The sequence below is a fragment of the Lampris incognitus genome, chromosome 1, assembly GCF_029633865.1.
Source record: "Lampris incognitus isolate fLamInc1 chromosome 1, fLamInc1.hap2, whole genome shotgun sequence".
Taxonomy (NCBI): Eukaryota; Metazoa; Chordata; class Actinopteri; order Lampriformes; family Lampridae; genus Lampris; species Lampris incognitus.
The window spans coordinates 146,876,043-146,886,042 of NC_079211.1; the positions used below are offsets into that span (position 1 = coordinate 146,876,043).

The 10,000-nt window shown below is 45.6% G+C and overlaps 1 protein-coding gene across 1 annotated transcript in view; it reads left to right on the plus strand.

The window, feature by feature from the left end:
- sh2d3cb (SH2 domain containing 3Cb) overlaps positions 1-10,000 on the plus strand; it is a 67,106-nt gene that overhangs the window by 9,964 nt on the left and 47,142 nt on the right. The gene's annotated exons all lie outside the window — the stretch shown is intronic.

Genomic DNA, 10,000 nt, shown 5'->3' on the forward strand with positions numbered 1-10,000 from the left:
TCTTTGTGTGTGCGTATGTGTGTGTGTGAGAGAGACTGTTTAGTGTGTTTTGTTTGTATTTATTTTCTCTCTTTGCGTGTTCCTGTGTGTGTGCGCGTTGTGTCTTTGTCCACTGTTCCACTCACCAATGGCTTTGTGAGGTATTGTGCGCGAGGCACAGAGGCCCGTTGTGCGTCGCCAGTGTGAGGAGGCTGGCGGGGACACGGCGCCGGACTCGGAGACGGCGACACGTTGCAGCGGACAGACAGCTGGCTGACTGTCTGCTGCTCCCGCACAGACTCGGCGGCACGGGGACGCCGCTTTCTAAAGGGCCCATTCACCCTGGCGCATCTGTGGCCCCGTGAAGAAGAGGGTGAGGAAGAGGGTGAGGAAGAGGGTGAGGAAGAGGGTGCTGCAGTCTTCCAGCGTGACACGCTGTGGCGTCTCTTAGTTGAGCAAAGTCTGCCAAGACAATGGTAGAAGGGACAGTTTGTGTCCGTCAGGTTTAAAAGAATATTTACCACAAGGACGAGCTTGTTCAGAATCGGGGCACGGTCGAGGACGCCTCTACCAGTGGCGGCTGGCCAGTCCGGGGCGCCGGGGCGCGGCCCCCCTCAGATATCAGGAGAGGAAAATCTACTTAAACGTGTTAAATATAATTTAGTTGGATGGTGCAAATAAGTGTTGTCAGTCTGTGAGCAGCATTAAATACTGGTTCAGATGGTGTTGGGTTGGTTCCTGTCTGAATACATCTACTTCCTGTCTGAATACATATACTTCCTGTCTGGATACATCTACTTCCTGTCTGAATACATCTACTTCCTGTCTGAATACATATACTTCCTGTCTGAATACATATACTTCCTGGGTGAGGGGCGCCGGCCCAACCAGACCTTATGTAAGCCCTCAAACCTGTGGCGAGCAGGTGACCTGAGGCTGCTGTCTGATTGGTTGCTTCAGATTTTCCAGGGGGCGCAGTTCTGTGCTGCACCAGACACGCCCACTTTTGTTGGCAGGGAATTGGTATTGCTCTAATGTTGTTTGATCTAATGTGATTGGACGATTCTCGTGGCTGTCAATCATGTTCACACCCACCACGACGCCTCGTCTCGACTGTCAATCATCCACCGTCTACGAACCCTGATAAAATCTGTAGGCCACATTGTCCTTCTTAATAACTCTGTGACTGTGTGGACATTAAAGCAGCTGTCAGGTGTGCTGCGCCAAGCTAAATTGAGACACCCCCCCCCCAAACTTTTTAGCAGCAGCCACCACTGGTCTCTATATACGAAATCTGTAAACTGCGACTTGGTGTGTTTCGTTTAGTGACACTCTATGACAGTTAGTGAGGACAGCCGTGAAGATTAAACTCCTCTTTTAACCACTGTGCAAGTGCCGAGATGCTCTCAGCAGCTCAGCAACCAGACACACTTTATTTGTCGTTTCATTTCACGATCTTGCGTACGTGACATGAAGCGAGACACTTTCCCCCAGCCCAGAGCAGAGCAGTGCAACACAAAGACAAAAACACATATCCAAAACTACAAGAACTCCAAGAACACACATATCCAAACTAACACACATATCCAAACTAACACACATATCCAAACTAACACACATATCCAAACTAACACACATATCCAAACTAACACACATATCCAAACTAACACACATATCCAGACTAACACATATATCCAAACTAACACATATATCCAAACTAACACACATATCCAAACTAACACACATATCCAAACTAACACATATATCCAAACTACCACATATATCCAAACTAACACATATATCCAAACTAACACATATATCCAAACTAACACACATATCCAAACTAACACACATATCCAAACTAACACATATATCCAAACTACCACATATATCCAAACTAACACACATATCCAAACTAACACACATATCCAAACTAACACACATATCCAAACTAACACATATATCCAAACTAACACATGTATCCAAACTAACACACATACCCAAACTAACACACATACCCAAACTAACACACATATCCAGACTAACACACATATCCAAACTAACACACATATCCAAACTAACACACATATCCAAACTAACACACATATCCAAACTAACACACATATCAAAACTAACACACATATCCAGACTAACACATATATCCAAACTAACACACATATCCAAACTAACACATATATCCAAACTAACACACATATCCAAACTAACACATATATCCAAACTAACACATATATCCAAACTAACACACATATCCAAACTAACACACATATCCAAACTAACACACATATCCAAACTAACACATATATCCAAACTAACACATATATCCAAACTAACACACATACCCAAACTAACACACATATCCAGACTAACACACATATCCAAACTAACACACATATCCAAACTAACACACATATCCAAACTAACACACATATCCAAACTAACACACATATCAAAACTAACACACATATCCAGACTAACACACATATCCAAACTAACACACATATCCAAACTAACACATATATCCAAACTAACACACATATCCAAACTAACACACATATCCAAACTAACACATATATCCAAACTAACACATATATCCAAACTAACACACATATCCAAACTAACACACATATCCAAACTAACACATATATCCAAACTAACACACATACCCAAACTAACACACATATCCAAACTAACACATATATCCAAACTAACACATATATCCAAACTAACACACATATCCAAACTAACACACATATCCAAACTAACACATATATCCAAACTAACACATATATCCAAACTAACACACATATCCAAACTAACACATATATCCAAACTAACACATATATCCAAACTAACACACATATCCAAACTAACACATATCCAAACTAACACACATATCCAAACTAACACATATCCAAACTAACACACATATCCAAACTAACACACATATCCAAACTAACACACATACCCAAACTAACACACATATCCAAACTAACACACATATCCAAACTAACACATATATCCAAACTAACATCCAAAGTAACACACATATCCAAACTAACACATATCCAAACTAACACACATACCCAAACTAACACACATATCCAAACTAACACACATATCCAGACTAACACACATATCCAAACTAACACACATATCCAAACTAACACACATATCCAAACTAACACACATATCCAAACTAACACACATATCCAAGCTAACACACATATCCAAGCTAACACACATATCCAAACTAACACACATATCCAAACTAACACACATATCCAAGCTAACACACATATCCAAACTAACACACATATCCAAACTAACACACATATCCAAACTAACAAACATATCCAAACTAACACACATACCCAAACTAACACACATATCCAAACTAACACACATATCCAAACTAACACATATATCCAAACTAACATCCAAACTAACACACATATCCAAACTAACACACATATCCAAACTAACACACATATCCAAACTAACACACATATCCAAACTAACACACATATCCAAACTAACACACATATCCAAACTAACACACATAGCCAAACTAACACACATATCCAAACTAACACACATATCCAAACTAACACACATATCCAAACTAACAAACATATCCAAACTAACACACATATCCAAACTAACACACATATCCAAACTAACACATATATCCAAACTAACACACATATCCAAACTAACACACATAGCCAAACTAACACACATATCCAAACTAACACACATATCCAAACTAACACACATATCCAAGCTAACACACATATCCAAGCTAACACACATATCCAAACTAACACATATATCCAAACTAACAAAAATAAATAAATCACTGTCCAGGAGAACGAACACCAGCCAGGAGGACTGGCAGAACTGCCGCTCTGCATGGGCTAGCAGTTAGCTTAGCTTGCCCTGCCTCTGCATCCTGTCAGACCGCCCTCGGTGTTTCTTCTTCGGGCACAGTTCTGGTCAGGGCCGTGGTCTCCCAGCCAGACACCTTCGACACACCTCCCCGCACTCCACACGACGACACTAAAACACAGGCAACGCTAGGTGAGGCCGCTGCCAGGCCGCCCTCGGCGTTATCGGACCTGCCGGTCAGCATAGGCTAGCAGTTAGCTTAGCTTGCCCCGCTTCTGCGCCCTGTCAGACCGCCCTCGGAGTTTCCTCTTCGGCATGTTGGTATGGCTGTCATTTTTAATGGGTGTCGTTGGCATTCTTCTTATAAAGAACCACACATACAAGATAAAAGATCAGATAAATAAAAGTAGATGATATTGACTTATCTATTACATAGTAGTGAAATCTGTTGGACTTAGTTCCCATCCCAGCTCCACCCATGGTCCAACTCTGACCAAATTTAGGTTTTCTGTCTCCAACAACTGACAAGATGGGTCAAGCATGAATCCCATCTTTAGGCTTAAAATGCCCCTTCAGAAACCAAAAACAGAAGACATGACAGGTGTAGGGCGTATAATAAGTCTTCTTTTTTGTACAGTCCTCGGTTGTATGACACAAAATAGTGTTTATTCCTCTGTCCCAAATAGCATCCGGATGTGGGCCACTTCAGGCAGTGATGCAGCACTGATGGCTTTCTTCTGGCCCTGACAAAATGGATGTGAGCCTGATGTGGCCCACATGTATAATAGCAAATATGGCCCAAATATGCCAAATCTAATGGGGGCTTTTTTTTAGCAAAGATGCGGTGCTCTTGACAACATGTGATCTGGATGTGATCCTGAAGTGGCCCATGTGGTAAATGGTGAATATGGCCCAAATATCACAAAACAAATATGGCCACCTTTGGCAAATATGTGGCACATGCGGCATTCCTATGACTTGGTTCTGGCCCAGATCTGGCAAACAGAAGCGGACCGCCCAAGTGCCATCATTCCATGCGGTATGTGGGCCGGATGAAAGTGTCAGGTGTGGGACGGGTCTGGGCCACAGCAATGTTGCTATTTGGGGTATCTGCCTTGCTTGACAGTTCTGACAATCTACCCACCACCGAGGTCCCATCCCAGCTCCACCCGTGGTCCAACTTCGACCAAATTTAGATTTTCTGTCTCCAACAACTGACAAGATGGCATCAAGCATGACTCCTGTCTTTAGGCTTCAAAGTGCCCCTTCAGAAACCAAGAAAAGAAGACATGACAGGTGTAGGGCGTATAATAAGTCCTCTTTTTTGTACAGTCCTCGGTTGTATGACACAAAATAGTGTTTATTGCTCCGCGGGTCACGTCATACTTTCTGATGTAAGAAAGTCAGGCTGAAAAAACATCTCTCCCCCGATTCTTTCTCAGAAACCATGAGTTTATTTTTAGTCGAGGAATCAAATATCTTTATGGGGTTTTTTAGGCTCTGATTGTTCCCCGGGGAAGAAATACAACCAAACGCCAGGTCAGAGATCAGAATAGGAACTGGTGAGAGTTTCACCAGACGAGGGTCAAATAACATTCCATAGATGACTTGATCCCAAAGAAAGCATTCTCCATTTCCACAAGACAAATTGGAAATTACGTGATCCCAGGAGGTTGAATCAGTTCATCTGGACACGACGGTTATTGACAGATACGTTCCGTCACTCATCTACGTGACCTCTTCAGTCTCAGCGGACTGCAGGTGCCCCCACCCTTATAAACATACATGAAAATTACATGTTTTACCTGTCCGGACATTTTGGCACCTTGAAAGCCACATAATATTGGCCATTTTCCTTTCAAATATATTCAAACCAATCTTTAAAACAACCCTGGAAGATGAAATAGTCCAAGATGAATTGGAAAGAGAAAACACCGCTGAAGCAAGTGAAGGAAATGTAGAAGAGGAAAGAGATGACGACAAACAGGAAGTGACGATGGAAGAGGCATCTGGGATGGAGGAACAAGGTGAAATTGGGCCTAAATCTGGTGAAAACAATCCTGTTCAGGAAGAAACAGACGCTTCAGAGGTCAGAAGGTCAACAAGGCAAAGAGCCGAGCCTGACAGACCAACACACAAATCACTTGGCAATCCTCTGGTCGTAGTCATGCACTCAGTTCTGAAGTCTTGACCAGTCTTGTGTTGTTTTATTGTGATGCAAAGGGCCGATTAGAAAGAAAAAAAAAGACAAAATTTGTTTTTTAACCTCCCCCCCTTTTCTCCCCAATTGTACCCGGCCAATTACCCCACTCTTCCGAGCCGTCCTGGTCGCTGCTCCACCCCCTCTGCCGATCCGGAGAGGGCTGCAGACTACCACATGCCTCCTCCCATACATGTGGAGTCACCAGCCGCTTCTTTTCCCCTGACAGTGAGGAGTTTCACCAGGGGGACGTAGCGCGTGGGAGGATCACGCTATTCCCCCCACTCCCCCCCCCACGGACAGGCGCCCCGACCGACCAGAGGAGGCGCTAGTGCAGCGATCAGGACACACGCCCGCATCCGGCTCCCCACCCGCAGACACGGCCAACTGTGTCTGTAGGGACGCCCGACCAAGCCGGAGGTAACACGGGGATTCGAACCGGTGATCCCCTTGTTGGTAGGCAACAGAATAGACCGCCACGCTACCCAGACGCCCAAAAGACGAATTTCTGCATGATAAACAGGTGCCATTGTTCAAGAAACATGATTTTGTCCACCAATCATCAATTCCTGTTATTGGTTTAGTTTTAACTATTTGTAGAGGGGGGGGGAGGTTTCTTTGTTCTGTGAAGTTCTTCATCTAAACCGAGGGTACACACCGACGAGCCAAAACATTATGACCAGTCACAGGTGAAGTCTATAACGTTGGGTCATCTGCACACAAGGGAAGATGTCAAGGTCTGGTGGATCAGATGGTAAGCGAACAATCAGTTCTCGCAGTCAGCATGTTGGATGCAGGAGGCATGGGCAGGAGCCAAGACCTAAAGGACTTGTACAAAGGCTAAATTGTTGTGGCCAGACGACTGGGTCCAGGCGCTTGGGAAGATGTTTTAAGTAGGGGGGCTGCCAACTAAAACTAAAAGTGTTGTGGCAGGCCGGGTGTGGAAGAACGAGTGGAGAGGCAGAGAGCTCTTTTTAAATCGCAACTCCCGTGCCCCATAAACCGCACAACCCCGGGAGTGCTCTTTTATTCACATGGGCCAGAACGGACCAGAACTGACAACAACGTAACGAGCCCCCCCCCCCCATGTCCCAAGTGGCGACATCAGTTCCAGTCACAGCCCTACGGTCAGTTATGCCCCTTTTCCACTACATGGTACCGGCTCAAGTCGACTCGCCCGTTTGTCGTTTTCCATTACTGGAAAGTACCGGCACGTTGGTAACTGTTACCACTTTTCTTGTACAGCCTTTCTCGAGGTTCCAAAATAACTGGAGTGGGTACCAAGATCAATGCAGACCTCGGATTGGTCAGAGAAACGCGTCGCTGCGTCACAGTGGCGTCGTAGGGGGGGGGACCTACCAGGGCCCAGAAGGTATGGGAGACCCTCGGGAAGCCTGGAATTAAAAGTTTGTTTTGGTTTGCAAATGTTTATTTCTAACTAATCAGTGTCATAACTTCAGTTAAAATTGGTTCAACACATCGGTTGAGGGACATAAAGAAAATAGTGGAGGCTCTCTGAGGCCCCTCACCTCTCTCTGAGACCCCTCATTTCTCTCTGAGGCCCCTCTCACCCCTTACAAAATGTGCAGAATGGTTGAGTCCACTCCTCGTGAGCGTCTCTCAATGCAGCTCATCTAGTCCTGTCGCGAGTGACTGCTGATACAAGCACGAGCAGAGTCGTGTCTTTCCCAAAGAAAGCAAAATCTGGGTTCCAGAAAAGAAAAGAAAACAAAGGGAAAGGGAGAGAAGGCAAAATGAGGCAAAACAACCGCTGAGTCATTTCTTCCAAAAGAAATGTGAGCTAGGAGCTTGTTACGTTTCCTGTCTCCGTCTTCTGACTACCTGCGCCGGAAGTTCCAGGGGAACCGAATTTATTTGGGACCCAGGGCCGAAGTTGGCTGGCGCTGTCCGTCACTGCCTGGTGCTAGCTAGCTAGCTAAACTCCGGAGCACAACCCAACACGGTTCAATTGTTCACTTCGTCTGAAAATGGCGAGGGCACCGTCTTCTCTCTTCGGAAACACGTTTAATCCTTCTTCACAGCTGCACAAAACGTTGACATAGGTCCAATATATCACAGTTCTTAGTGATAATATTTCCTTTCACTTGCGCGGAGCTCCCAATACCGTTCGCGCCACACCACAACCACAACAACTTCCTCATTCCCCCCCCTCCCTACCAACCAATCAGAGTCCGAGCCCAGATCTTGCTCTTAAAGCGGTAAACCCTTATTTACCAACAAGCTTTTAAAAGGTGGCTAGCTAACTAAAGTCATGTAATGTCACGTAAAGTCGTGTAAAGTCACGTAAAGTCGTGTAAAGTCATGTGACGTCGTGTAAAGTCATGTAAAGTCATGTGAAGTCGTGTAAAGTCATGTAAAGTCACGTAAAGTCGTGTAAAGTCATGTGAAGTCGTGTAAAGTCATTTAATGTCACGTAAAGTCATGTAAAGTCACGTAAAGTCGTGTAAAGTATACGTGACTTGTAGCGACCGGGTTGAAACGTGTGAGACCAGCGGGACGCTCCAGTAATGATGCGCGGCGGCGGCGGCGGCGGAGGGTGACAGTGCGCATGCGCAACACATTTAATCCTTCTTCACAGCTGCACAAAACGTTGACATAGGTCCAATATATCACAGTTCTTAGTAATAATATTTCCTTTCCTTACCGTTCGCGCCACACAACAACCACTTCCTCATCCCCCCCCCCGCTCCCTACCAACCAATCAGAGTCCGACCCCAGATCTTGCTCTTAAAGCGGTAAACCCTTATTTACCAACAAGCTTTTAAAAGGTGGCTAGCTAACTAGCTAAAGAGGAAAGCTATCATAGCTAACTAGCTAATGAGGAAAGGGGCCCGCAGAGACTGCTCATGTACAGGGCCCAAAATTTTGCGCTACACCCCTGCTGCGTCGTTTTGCGTCACTGCGTCATCAGTGCGCGCATGGGGTATCACCCGGCATTTTTAAACACCGAAGCGGTTGTCGAAACCCCCCCCCCCAAAACATCAACACAAGAATAACCACAACATGAACACCACATCATTAAAACACGATTTTAAATCTAACATCAACAGCCCCATCAGCCATTGCGCTCCCCCCCCCAGCACAGAACCACCGACAGTCAGAGCGACCGCCTCCCCCCGGTCGCTACAGTATGACGTCAGGCGCGTGTGTAGCAGATTTGTTTACTCACTTTATTGTTGAAAATGTATATTCCACGCAGCCCCGCCCACTGTTGACAATACAGGTATGCTTTGTTGTACGTTTGGAAAAGTTAGGCATACTGTTGGGCTCTATGATGTTACACAGCCACCTACTGGAGGGGAGGGGGGCTGCACCCAGTACTAGGCGGAGCTGCAGCCCCCCCCCCCCCCCCCCGTGCTAATGACTGGGTCAGAGCATCTCTGCAACAGCAATCCCATGCAGACTGGCATAGTGTGGACTACCATGTGGGGGGGGGGTATTTACATTAGTTTCACATTTAACAATTGTTTGCGTAGCCTATCTGATGGGGCGGGGGGGGGCCCAATGGATGTGCGTGCCCCGGGGCCCCCTGGTGGGTTAATCCGGCCATGGATATGTGGCACATGCAGGTTTGTTATGGCTTGGTTCAGGCCCAGATCTGGCAAACATGAGTGGACCGCCCAAGTGCCACCATTCCACGCGGGAAGTGGGCCGGATCAAGTGTCGGGTGTGGGACGGGTCCGGGCCACAGCAATTTTGCTATCTGGGGGGGGGTGTATCGAGTAAGCAGGGGATCTCATAGATCATCGACTATTCTATTTTCATCTGGTGAAGAATCTCATGTGATTGCAAAGCCGAGTCAATAAAATGTGGCTTGCCTTGTTCTGTACCCTCCGTAAAAACAGGCCAGGGTCTGTTTTCAACTCATTTGATGAATGAAAATTAAAATCT